The following is a 14,121-nucleotide window of genomic DNA, read 5'->3' on the forward strand; positions in this document are numbered from 1 at the left end:
CACACAGATCAGCGAGTAATTCCGCCACGTCAGACACAGGTTCAACCAAAACACACGGTGCAGCAAGTAATTCCGGCCACATCATACACAGGTTCAACCAAACACATGGATCAGCGAGTAATTCTGGCCACGTCAGACACAGGTTCAACCAAAACACACGGATCAGCGAGTAATTCCGGCCACGTCAGACACAGCTTCAACTAAAACACACGGATAAGCGAGTAATTCCGGCAACGTCAGACACAGCTTCAACTAAAACACACGGATAAGCGAGTAATTCCGGCCACGTCAGACACAGGTTCAACCAAAACACAGGGATCAGCAAGTAATTCCGCCACGTCAGACACAGGTTCAACCAAAACACACGGATCAGCAAGTAATTCCGCCACGTCAGACACAGGTTCAACCAAAACACACGGTGCAGCGAGTAATTCCGGCCACGTCAGACACAGGTTCAACCAAACACATGGATCAGCGAGTAATTCTGGCCACGTTAGACACAGGTTCAACCAAAACACACGGATCAGCAAGTAATTCCGCCACGTCAGACACAGGTTCAACCAAAACACACGGATCAGCGAGTAATTACGCCACGTCAGACACAGGTTCAACCAAAACACACGGATCAGCGAGTAATTCCGGCCACGTCAGACACAGCTTCAACTAAAACACACGGATCAGCGAGTAATTCCGCCACGTCAGACACAGGTTCCACCAAAACACATGGTGCAGCGAGTAATTCCGGCCACGTCAGACACAGGCTCAACCAAAACACACGGATCAGCGAGTAATTCCGGCCACGTCAGACACAGGCTCAACCAAAACACACGGATCAGCGAGTAATTCCGGCCACGTCAGACACAGCTTTAACTAAAACACACGGATAAGCGAGTAATTCCGGCCACGTCAGACACAGGTTTAACGAAACACATGGATCAGCGAGTAATTCTGCCCACGTCAGACACAGGTTCAACCAAAACACACGGATCAGCGAGTAATTCCGGCCACGTCAGACACAGGTTCAACCAAAACACACGGATCAGCGAGTAATTCCGGCCACGTCAGACACAGGTTCAACCAAAACACACGGATCAGCAAGTAATTCCGGCCACGTCAGACACACGTTCTACCAAAACACATGGTGCAGCGAGTAATTCCGGCCACGTCAGACACAGGTTCAACTAAAACACACGGATCAGCAAGTAATTCTGTCCAGGACCGTCTTAACAGCAGTATGGGCCCCTGGGCAAAGCAATGCACTAGGGCCCTTACCCATTCTCCCCTCCTAGCAGCAGCTCTGATGTCCCACGGGTGGCAGGGGGTGCTCTATCTTCCACTCACCATGTAGGACCTGGAGCAGTAACTTCTGCTAATTACTCCTTTACTGCAGAGGTGGCGGGAGGGAGAACACTAACATGTGGAAGGGGGCACTGAGCTGAATGAAGGGTCCCTTGTAAATGACTTCCAGGGAGGTAGCGGGTGTTATATACGCAGGGGAGGGTTGGATAATGGAGTGGGCTTAATATTCGTCATTTTCCGGTGGAAGGGCAGCTTGTTTGACTGCAGATATCGCCATTATCTGGAAATAGATTTCTTAGCCTTCAATAGTATAAAAACCTAGAGTCCCAACTTTCAGGAGGTGCTGGGAACTTGGGGATCAGAGATCAGGAGCCAGAGCAATCCATTGACAAAAATATGTACACCAGACGTTTGGAGCTGGAGCAGAGACTGTCTGCTGGAAGGCTGATATCTCTGGTTCTGGGCATGATAGAGACAAGCCCCTAGTGTCGACAGAAAGGGGAGAGTCCCAGCTTTTGGAATATCCCCTCAGAAAAACTAAGTCAGAGAGAACCTACGAAATATGACTGGGAATTACAATTAACAGGTCGGATGTGGACTGCTGTTTGAAGTTGGATATCTCCAGTTCCCCAGGGACGATTTTCAAAATTCTGGTATCCCTGGAAAAAGGGGATCCTCAGCTATAGGGCCCATATACACCTGGGGCCCCTGGGAAAGTGCCCATTAAGCCCATACGAAAGATGGCCCTGATTCCGTCCATCTCAGACACAGGTTCAACCAAAACACACGGATCAGCGAGTAATACCGGGCATGTCAATTTTACAGACAGACAAAAAAATCATAATTCGTACTGACTGACATACAATTGGACGGAGGCCGACACATGACTGGACGGGGACCGACACAAGACTGGACGGGGACCGACACATGACTGGATGGGGACCGACACATGACTGGACGGAGGCCGACACACATGACTTCACGGAGACCGACACATGACTGAACGGGGGCCGACACATGACTGGAAGGGGTCTAACACATGACTGGACGGGGTCCGACACATGACTGGACGGAGGCCAACACATGACTGGACGGGGGCCGACACATGACTGGAAGGGGTCCGACACATGACCGGACAGGGTCCGACACATGACTGGAAGGGGTCTGACACATGACTGGACGGGGTCCGACACATGACTGGACGAGGGCCGACACATGACTGGAAGGGGTCCGACACATGACTGGACAGGGTCCGACACATGACTGGACGGGGTCCGACACATGACTGGAAGGGGTCTGACACATGACTGGAAGGGGTCCGACACATGACTGGACAGGGTCCGACACATGACTGGACGGGGTCCGACACATGACTGGAAGGGGTCTGACACATGACTGGACGGGGTCCGACACATGACTGGACAGGGACCGACACATGACTGGACGGAGGCCGACACACATGACTGGACGGAGGCCAACACATGACTGGACGGGGGCCGACACATGACTGGACGGGGTCCGACACATGACTGGAAGGGGTCTGACACATGACTGGACGGGGTCCGACACATGACTGGATGGGGACAGACACATGACTGGACAGGGTAGCTAGGGCTTTTCTACTATCCAAGTCATGTTTTCAGGATATCTTTATCATGCACAGGAGAGTCAGTTTATCTTGCTGGCTAAACATGTTGGGTACTTGGGGATTGCAGTAGTAGAGGAGTGTGGCTGTATAACCGACAAGATGATATACAGTCAGTGGCGGATGCAGGGGGGTTTCTGAGTACCCAGAAACCCCCTCAGAAGGCTAAGAGTACAATGCTGAAAGCTGAGGATCCCCTCTTTCCATGGGTACAAGAATTTTAAACATCGGCCCTTGGGAACCGGAGATATCTGACTTCAAAGCAGTGGTCCCCATCCAAGCCTGTTAATTGCCCTTCCCAGTCAGATATTTCAGGTTCTGTCTGACTTAGGGGCCCATTTATCAAACCATATTTGCGGCTAAATCCCCAAAAACGCACGTTTTCGGGGTTTAGCCGCAAATATTAAGTATCACCTAAATGTATCAAAGGGGGACCGCAGCAGGAATCTCCGATCCCTGCTGCGATCCCCCCTGCACCACCGCCGGCCGCATCCCCCATAGTTCTCTATGGGGGATGCAAAGCTGCCCGATGTATTAACATTGGGCAGCCCGGCATCGCACCCCTGGGCTATCGGCATTCTGGGATGGCGATAGCCCATTGTAGCCTATGGCTGCGGGATCTCACTGCCGAGCAGGGCAGTGCGGTCAGAGGGGCCGGCGGGGGTCAGCGCATTACCGCGCATGCGCAGACCCCCCCGGCTTCCGGGTCAGGGCTTCGCAGGGACGGGCTCCTTTCAGAGCCCTGTCCCTTCGCCCTTCTAATAATACATCCAGGTGATATTTCACAATACCGCAATGCGATGTCCGGCGATGTCACCGCGCCGGCATCACTCTAGGTTGATAAATGCACCCCTTACGGTGGCCATACATCAGAAAGATATTGATTGTAAGATGGATTGTATGCAGATTGTGTGCACATTGTGTGTCCAAAAACCACCAAGGACTGCCGGGGAATTGAAGGGAAATTGGACACAATCAGGAGCATAATCAATCTTTCTGATGTATGGCCAGCATAACTTATGAGGACGCATCTGCACACTGCAGGGAATATTGGGACGTCAGTGGCTGCACATGGGCCTGGTGCACTGATAGAGGCTGTAACAATACCGTATGAGGGCACATCTGCACACTGCAGGGAGTACCGGGGCGTCAGGAGCTGCACATGGGCCTGGTGCACTGATAGGGGCTGTAACAGTACCGTATGAGGGCACATCTGCACACCGCAGGGAGTACCGGGGCGTCAGGAGCTGCACATGGGCCTGGTGCACTGATAGGGGCTGTAACAGTACCGTATGAGGGCACATCTGCACACCGCAGGGAGTACCGGGGCGTCAGGAGCTGCACATGGGCCTGGTGCACTGATAGAGGCTGTAACAGTAACGTATGAGGGCACATCTGCACACCGCAGGGAGTATCGGGACATCAGGAGCTGCACATGGGCCTGGTGCACTGATAGGGGCTGTAACAGTACCGTATGAGGGCACATCTGCAGACTGCAGGGAGTATCGGGACGTCAGGGGCTGCACATGGGCCTGGTGCACTGATAGAGGCTGTAACAATACCGTATGAGGGCACATCTGCACACCGCAGGGAGTACCGGGACGTCAGTGGTTGCACATTGGCCTGGTGCACTGATAGGGGCTGTAACAGTACCGTATGAGGGCACATCTGCACACCGCAGGGAGTACCGGGACGTCAGGAGCTGCACATGGGCCTGGTGCACTGATAGGGGCTGTAACAGTACCGTATGAGGGCACATCTGCACACCGCAGGGAGTACCGGGACGTCAGTGGCTGCACATGGGCCTGGTGCACTAAGAGGGGCTGTAACAGTAACGTGTGAGGGCACATCTGTACGCTGCAGGGAGTACCGGGACATCAGGGGCTGCACATGGGCCTGGTGCACTAAGAGGGGCTGTAACAGTACCGTATGAGGGCACATCTGCAGACTGCAGGGAGTATCGGGACGTCAGGGGCTGCACATGGGCCTGGTGCACTGATAGAGGCTGTAACAATACCGTATGAGGGCACATCTGCACACCGCAGGGAGTACCGGGACGTCAGTGGTTGCACATTGGCCTGGTGCACTGATAGGGGCTGTAACAGTACCGTATGAGGGCACATCTGCACACCGCAGGGAGTACCGGGACGTCAGGAGCTGCACATGGGCCTGGTGCACTGATAGGGGCTGTAACAGTACCGTATGAGGGCACATCTGCACACCGCAGGGAGTACCGGGACGTCAGTGGCTGCACATGGGCCTGGTGCACTAAGAGGGGCTGTAACAGTAACGTGTGAGGGCACATCTGTACGCTGCAGGGAGTACCGGGACGTCAGGGGCTGCACATGGGCCTGGTGCACTGATAGAGGCTGTAACAGTACCGTATGAGGGCACATCTGCACACCGCAGGGAGTATCGGGACGTCAGTGGCTGCACATTGGCCTGGTGCACTGATAGAGGCTGTAACAGTACCGTATGAGAGCACATCTGCACGCTGCAGGGAGTACCGGGACATCAGGGGCTGCACATGGGCCTGGTGCACTAAGAGGGGCTGTAACAGTACCGTATGAGAGCACATCTGCACACCGCAGGGAGTACCGGGACGTCAGGAGCTGCACATGGGCCTGGTGCACTGATAGAGGCTGTAACAGTAACGTATGAGGGCGCATCTGCACACCGCAGGGAGTACCGGGACGTCAGGGGCTGCACATGGGCCTGGTGCACTGATAGAGGCTGTAACAGTACCGTATGAGGGCACATCTGCACACCGCAGGGAGTACCGGGACGTAAGGAGCTGCACATGGGCCTGGTGCACTGATAGAGGCTGTAACAGTACCGTATGAGGGCACATCTGCACACCACAGGGAGTACCGGGACATCAGGAGCTGCACATGGGCCTGGTGCACTGATAGAGGCTGTAACAGTAACGTATGAGGGCGCATCTGCACACCGCAGGGAGTACCGGGACGTCAGGGGCTGCACATAGGCCTGGTGCACTGATAGAGGCTGTAACAGTAACGTATGAGGGCACATCTGCACACTGCAGGGAGTATCGGGACGTCAGGGGCTGCACATTGGCCTGGTGCACTGATAGGGACTGTAACAGTAACGTATGAGGGCACATCTGCACACTGCAGGGAGTATTGGGACATCAGGGGCTGCTCATAGGCCTGGTGCACTGATAGGGGCTGTAACAGTAACGTATGAGGGCACATCTGCACACCGCAGGGAGTACTGGGACATCAGGAGCTGCACATGGTCCTGGTGCACTGATAGAGGCTGTAACAGTACAGTATGAGGGCACATCTGCACACCGCAGGGAGTACCGGGACGTCAGGGGCTGCACATTGGCCTGGTGCACTGATAGGGGCTGTAACAGTACCGTATGAGGGCACATCTGCACGCTGCAGGGAGTACCGGGACATCAGGAGCTGCACATGGGCCTGGTGCACTGATAGAGGCTGTAACAATACCGTATGAGGGCACATCTGCACGCTGCAGGGAGTACCGGGACATCAGGAGCTGCACATGGGCCTGGTGCACTGATAGAGGCTGTAACAGTAACGTATGAGGGCACGTCTGCACGCTGCAGGGAGTACCGGGACATCAGTGGCTGCACATGGGCCTGGTGCACTGATAGGGGCTGTAACAGTAACGTGTGAGGGCACATCTGCACACCGCAGGGAGTACCGGGACGTCAGGAGCTGCACATGGGCCTGGTGCACTGATAGAGGCTGTAACAGTACCGTATGAGGACGCATCTGCACACTGCAGTGAGTATCGGGACGTCAGGGGCTGCACATGGGCCTGGTGCACTGATAGAGGCTGTAACAGTACCGTATGAGGGCACATCTGCAGACTGCAGGGAATATCGGGACGTCAGGGGCTGCACATTGGCCTGGTGCACTGATAGAGGCTGTAACAGTAACGTGTGAGGGCACATCTGCACACCGCAGGGAGTACCGGGACGTCAGGAGCTGCACATGGGCCTGGTGCACTGATAGAGGCTGTAACAGTACCGTATGAGGACGCATCTGCACACTGCAGGGAGTACCGGGACGTCAGGGGCTGCACATGGGCCTGGTGCACTGATAGAGGCTGTAACAGTACCGTATGAGGGCACATCTGCAGACTGCAGGGAATATCGGGACGTCAGGGGCTGCACATTGGCCTGGTGCACTGATAGAGGCTGTAACAGTAACGTATGAGGGCACATCTGCACGCTGCAGGGAGTACAGGAACATCGGGAGCTGCACATGGGCCTGGTGCACTGATAGGGGCTGTAACAGTACCGTATGAGGGCACATCTGCACACCGCAGGGAGTACCGGGACGTCAGGAGCTGCACATGGGCCTGGTGCACTGATAGAGGCTGTAACAGTACCGTATGAGAGCACATCTGCATGCCGCAGGGAGTACAGGAACATCAGGAGCTGCACATGGGCCTGGTGCACTGATAGAGGCTGTAACAGTACCGTATGAGGGCGCATCTGCATGCCGCAGGGAGTACCGGGACATCAGGGGCTGCACATGGACCTGGTGCACTGATAGAGGCTGTAACAGTAACGTATGAGGGCACATCTGCACACCGCAGGGAGTATCGGGACATCAGGAACTGCACATGGGCCTGGTGCACTGATAGAGGCTGTAACAGTACCGTATAAGGGCACATCTGCACACTGCAGTGAGTATCTGGACGTCAGTGGCTGCACATGGGCCTGGTGCACTGATAGAGGCTGTAACAGTAACGTATGAGGGCACATCTGCACACTGCAGGGAGTACCGGGACATCAGTGGCTGCACATGGGCCTGGTGCACTGATAGGGGCTGTAACAGTTATGTATGAGGGCACATCTGCACACTGCAGGGAGTACCGGGACGTCAGTGGCTGCACATGGGCCTGGTGCACTGATAGGGGCTCTAACAGTTACGTATGAGGGCACATCTGCACACTGCAGGGAGTACAGGAACATCAGGAGCTGCACATGGGCCTGGTGCACTGATAGAGGCTGTAACAGTACCGTATAAGGGCACATCTGCACACTGCAGGGAGTACGGGAACATTGGGAGCTGCACATGGGCCTGGTGCACTGATAGAGGCTGTAACAGTACCGTATAAGGGCACATCTGCACACTGCAGTGAGTATCTGGATGTCAGTGGCTGCACATGGGACTGGTGCACTGATAGAGGCTGTAACAGTAACGTATGAGGGCACATCTGCACACTGCAGGGAGTACCGGGACATCAGTGGCTGCACATGGGCCTGGTGCACTGATAGGGGCTGTTACAGTTATGTATGAGGGCACATCTGCACACTGCAGGGAGTACAGGAATATCAGGAGCTGCACATGGGCCTGGTGCACTGATAGGGGCTGTAACAGTACCGTATGAGGGCACATCTGCACACTGCAGGGAGTACCGGGACGTCAGGAGCTGCACATGGGCCTGGTGCACTGATATAGGCTGTAACAGTAACGTATGAGGGCACATCTGCACACTGCAGGGAGTACCGAGACGTCAGTGGCTGCACATGGGCCTGGTGCCCTGATAGGGGCTCTAACAGTTACGTATGAGGGCACATCTGCACACCGCAGGGAGTACAGGAACATCAGGAGCTGCACATGGGCCTGGTGCACTGATAGAGGCTGTAACAGTACCGTATGAGGGCACATCTGCACACTGCAGGGAGTACCGGGACTTCAGTGGCTGCACATTGGCCTGGTGCACTGATAGAGGCTGTAACAGTACCGTATGAGGGCACATCTGCACACTGCAATGAGTATCGGGACGTCAGGAGCTGCACATGGGCCTGGTGCACTGATAGAGGCTGTAACAGTACCGTATGAGGGCACATCTGCACACTGCAGTGAGTATCGGGACGTCAGTGGCTGCACATGGGCCTGGTGCACTGATAGAGGCTGTAACAGTACCGTATGAGGGCACATCTGCACACTGCAGGGAGTACAGGAACATCGGGAGCTGCACATGGGCCTGGTGCACTGATATAGGCTGTAACAGTAACGTATGAAGGTACATCTGCACACTGCAGGGAGTACCGGGACGTCAGTGGCTGCACATGGGCCTGGTGCACTGATAGGGGCTCTAACAGTTACGTATGAGGGCACATCTGCACACTGCAGGGAGTACAGGAACATCGGGAGCTGCACATGGGCCTGGTGCACTGATAGGGGCTGTAACAGTACCGTATGAAGGTACATCTGCACACTGCAGGGAGTACCGGGACGTCAGTGGCTGCACATGGGCCTGGTGCTCTGATAGAGGCTGTAACAGTACCGTATGAGGGCACATCTGCACACCGCAGGGAGTACAGGAACATCAGGAGCTGCACATGGGCCTGGTGCACTGATAGAGGCTGTAACAGTACCGTATGAGGGCACATCTGCACACTGCAGGGAGTACCGGGACGTCAGTGGCTGCACATTGGCCTGGTGCACTGATAGAGGCTGTAACAGTACCGTATGAGGGCACATCTGCACACTGCAATGAGTATCGGGACGTCAGGAGCTGCACATGGGCCTGGTGCACTGATAGAGGCTGTAACAGTACCGTATGAGGGCACATCTGCACACTGCAGTGAGTATCGGGACGTCAGTGGCTGCACATGGGCCTGGTGCACTGATAGAGGCTGTAACAGTACCGTATGAGGGCACATCTGCACACTGCAGGGAGTACAGGAACATCGGGAGCTGCACATGGGCCTGGTGCACTGATATAGGCTGTAACAGTAACGTATGAAGGTACATCTGCACACTGCAGGGAGTACCGGGACGTCAGTGGCTGCACATGGGCCTGGTGCACTGATAGAGGCTGTAACAGTTCCGTATGAGGGCACATCTGCACACTGCAGTGAGTATCGGGACGTCAGGAGCTGCACATGGGCCTGGTGCACTGATAGAGGCTGTAACAGTACCGTATGAGGGCACATCTGCACACTGCAGTGAGTATCGGGACGTCAGTGGCTGCACATGGGCCTGGTGCACTGATAGAGGCTGTAACAGTACCGTATGAGGGCACATCTGCACACTGCAGTGAGTATCGGGACGTCAGGAGCTGCACATGGGCCTGGTGCACTGATAGAGGCTGTAACAGTACCGTATGAGGACACATCTGCACACTGCAGTGAGTATCGGGACGTCAGGAGCTGCATATGGGCCTGGTGCACTGATAGGGGCTGTAACAGTACCGTATGAGGACACATCTGCACACTGCAGGGAGTACGGGAACATCGGGAGCTGCACATGGGCCTGGTGCACTGATAGAGGCTGTAACAGTAACGTAAGAGGGCACATCTGCACACCGCAGTGAGTATCGGGACGTCAGGAGCTGCACATGGGCCTGGTGCACTGATGGAGGCTGTAACAGTACCGTATGAGGGCACATCTACACAGTGCAGGGAGTACGGGAACATTGGGAGCTGCAAATGGGCCTGGTGCACTGATGGAGGCTGTAAGAGTACCGTATGAGGACACATCTGCACACTGCAGGGAGTACGGGAACATCGGGAGCTGCACATGGGCCTGGTGCACTGATAGAGGCTGTAACAGTAACGTATGAGGGCACATCTGCACACCGTAGTGAGTATCGGGACGTCAGGAGCTGCACATGGGCCTGGTGCACTGATAGAGGCTTTAACAGTACCGTATGAGGGCACATCTGCACACCGCAGGGAGTACCGGGACGTCCGTGGCTGCACATGGGCCTGGTGCACTGATAGAGGCTGTAACAGTAACGTATGAGGGCACATCTGCACACTGCATGGAGTATCTGGACGTCAGGAGCTGCACATGGGCCTGGTGCACTGATAGAGGCTGTAACAGTACCGTATGAAGGCACATCTGCACACTGCAGTGAGTATCGGGACGTCCGTGGCTGCACATGGGCCTGGTGCACTGATAGAGGCTGTAACAGTTATGTATGAGGGCACATCTGCACACTGCAGGGAGTACATTAACATCAGGAGCTGCACATTGGCCTGGTGCACTGATAGGGGCTGTAACAGTACCGTATGAGGGCACATCTGCACACTGCAGGGAGTACCGGGACGTCTGGAGCTGCACATGGGCCTGGTGCACTGATAGAGGCTGTAACAGTAACGTATGAGGGCACATCTGCACACTGCAGGGAGTACCGGGACGTCAGTGGCTGCACATGGGCCTGGTGCACTGATAGGGGCTCTAACAGTTACGTATGAGGGCACATCTGCACACTGCAGGGAGTACAGGAACATCGGGAGCTGCACATGGGCCTGGTGCACTGATAGGGGCTGTAACAGTACCGTATGAAGGTACATCTGCACACTGCAGGGAGTACCGGGACGTCAGTGGCTGCACATGGGCCTGGTGCACTGATAGAGGCTGTAACAGTACCGTATGAGGGCAAATCTGCACACTGCAATGAGTATCGGGACGTCAGGAGCTGCACATGGGCCTGGTGCACTGATAGAGGCTGTAACAGTACCGTATGAGGGCACATCTGCACACTGCAGTGAGTATCGGGACGTCAGTGGCTGCACATGGGCCTGGTGCACTGATAGAGGCTGTAACAGTACCGTATGAGGGCACATCTGCACACTGCAGTGAGTATCGGGACGTCAGGAGCTGCACATGGGCCTGGTGCACTGATAGGGGCTGTAACAGTACCGTATGAGGGCACATCTGCAGGCTGCTGGGAGTATCGGGACATCAGTGGCTGCATATGGGCCTGGTGCACTGGTAGAGGCTATAACAGTAACGTATGAGGGCACATCTGCACTCTGCAGGAAGTATCGGGACATCAGGAGCTGCACATGGGCCTGGTGCACTGATAGAGGCTGTAACAGTACCGTATGAGGGCACATCTGCACACCGCAGGGAGTATTGGGACGTCAGGGGCTGCACATGGGCCTGGTGCACTGATAGAGGCTGTAACAGTACCGTATGAGGGCACATCTGCACACTGCAGTGAGTATCGGGACGTCAGGAGCTGCATATGGGCCTGGTGCACTGATAGGGGCTGTAACAGTACCGTATGAAGACACATCTGCACACTGCAGGGAGTACGGGAACATCGGGAGCTGCACATGGGCCTGGTGCACTGATAGAGGCTGTAACAGTAACGTAAGAGGGCACATCTGCACACCGCAGTGAGTATCGGGACGTCAGGAGCTGCACATGGGCCTGGTGCACTGATGGAGTTTGTAACAGTACCGTATGAGGGCACATCTGCACACTGCAGGGAGTACGGGAACATTGGGAGCTGCAAATGGGCCTGGTGCACTGATGGAGGCTGTAAGAGTACCGTATGAGGACACATCTGCACACTGCAGGGAGTACGGGAACATCGGGAGCTGCACATGGGCCTGGTGCACTGATAGAGGCTGTAACAGTAACGTATGAGGGCACATCTGCACACCGTAGTGAGTATCGGGACGTCAGGAGCTGCACATGGGCCTGGTGCACTGATAGAGGCTTTAACAGTACCGTATGAGGGCACATCTGCACACCGCAGGGAGTACGGGAACATCGGGAGCTGCACATCGGCCTGGTGCACTGATAGGGGCTGTAACAGTAACGTATGAGGGCACATCTGCACACTGCATGGAGTATCTGGACGTCAGGAGCTGCACATGGGCCTGGTGCACTGATAGAGGCTGTAACAGTACCGTATGAGGGCAAATCTGCACACTGCAGTGAGTATCGGGACGTCCGTGGCTGCACATGGGCCTGGTGCACTGATAGAGGCTGTAACAGTTATGTATGAGGGCACATCTGCACACTGCAGGGAGTACATTAACATCAGGAGCTGCACATTGGCCTGGTGCACTGATAGGGGCTGTAACAGTACCGTATGAGGGCACATCTGCACACTGCAGGGAGTACCGGGACGTCTGGAGCTGCACATGGGCCTGGTGCACTGATAGAGGCTGTAACAGTAACGTATGAGGGCACATCTGCACACTGCAGGGAGTACCGGGACGTCAGTGGCTGCACATGGGCCTGGTGCACTGATAGGGGCTCTAACAGTTACGTATGAGGGCACATCTGCACACTGCAGGGAGTACAGGAACATCGGGAGCTGCACATGGGCCTGGTGCACTGATAGGGGCTGTAACAGTACCGTATGAAGGTACATCTGCACACTGCAGGGAGTACCGGGACGTCAGTGGCTGCACATGGGCCTGGTGCACTGATAGAGGCTGTAACAGTACCGTATGAGGGCACATCTGCACACTGCAATGAGTATCGGGACGTCAGGAGCTGCACATGGGCCTGGTGCACTGATAGAGGCTGTAACAGTACCGTATGAGGGCACATCTGCACACTGCAATGAGTATCGGGACGTCAGGAGCTGCACATGGGCCTGGTGCACTGATAGAGGCTGTAACAGTACCGTATGAGGGCACATCTGCACACTGCAGTGAGTATCGGGACGTCAGTGGCTGCACATGGGCCTGGTGCACTGATAGGGGCTCTAACAGTTACGTATGAGGGCACATCTGCACACTGCAGGGAGTACAGGAACATCGGGAGCTGCACATGGGCCTGGTGCACTGATAGAGGCTGTAACAGTACCGTATGAGGGCACATCTGCACACTGCAGGGAGTACCGGGACGTCAGTGGCTGCACATTGGCCTGGTGCACTGATAGAGGCTGTAACAGTACCGTATGAGGGCACATCTGCACACTGCAATGAGTATCGGGACGTCAGGAGCTGCACATGGGCCTGGTGCACTGATAGAGGCTGTAACAGTACCGTATGAGGGCACATCTGCACACTGCAGTGAGTATCGGGACGTCAGTGGCTGCACATGGGCCTGGTGCACTGATAGAGGCTGTAACAGTACCGTATGAGGGCACATCTGCACACTGCAGGGAGTACAGGAACATCGGGAGCTGCACATGGGCCTGGTGCACTGATATAGGCTGTAACAGTAACGTATGAAGGTACATCTGCACACTGCAGGGAGTACCGGGACGTCAGTGGCTGCACATGGGCCTGGTGCACTGATAGAGGCTGTAACAGTTCCGTATGAGGGCACATCTGCACACTGCAGTGAGTATCGGGACGTCAGGAGCTGCACATGGGCCTGGTGCACTGATAGAGGCTGTAACAGTACCGTATGAGGGCACATCTGCACACTGCAGTGAGTATCGGGACGTCAGTGGCTGCACATGGG

Source organism: Crinia signifera, chromosome 8 (assembly GCF_055691185.1).
Source record: "Crinia signifera chromosome 8, ASM5569118v1, whole genome shotgun sequence".
Taxonomy (NCBI): domain Eukaryota; kingdom Metazoa; phylum Chordata; class Amphibia; order Anura; family Myobatrachidae; genus Crinia; species Crinia signifera.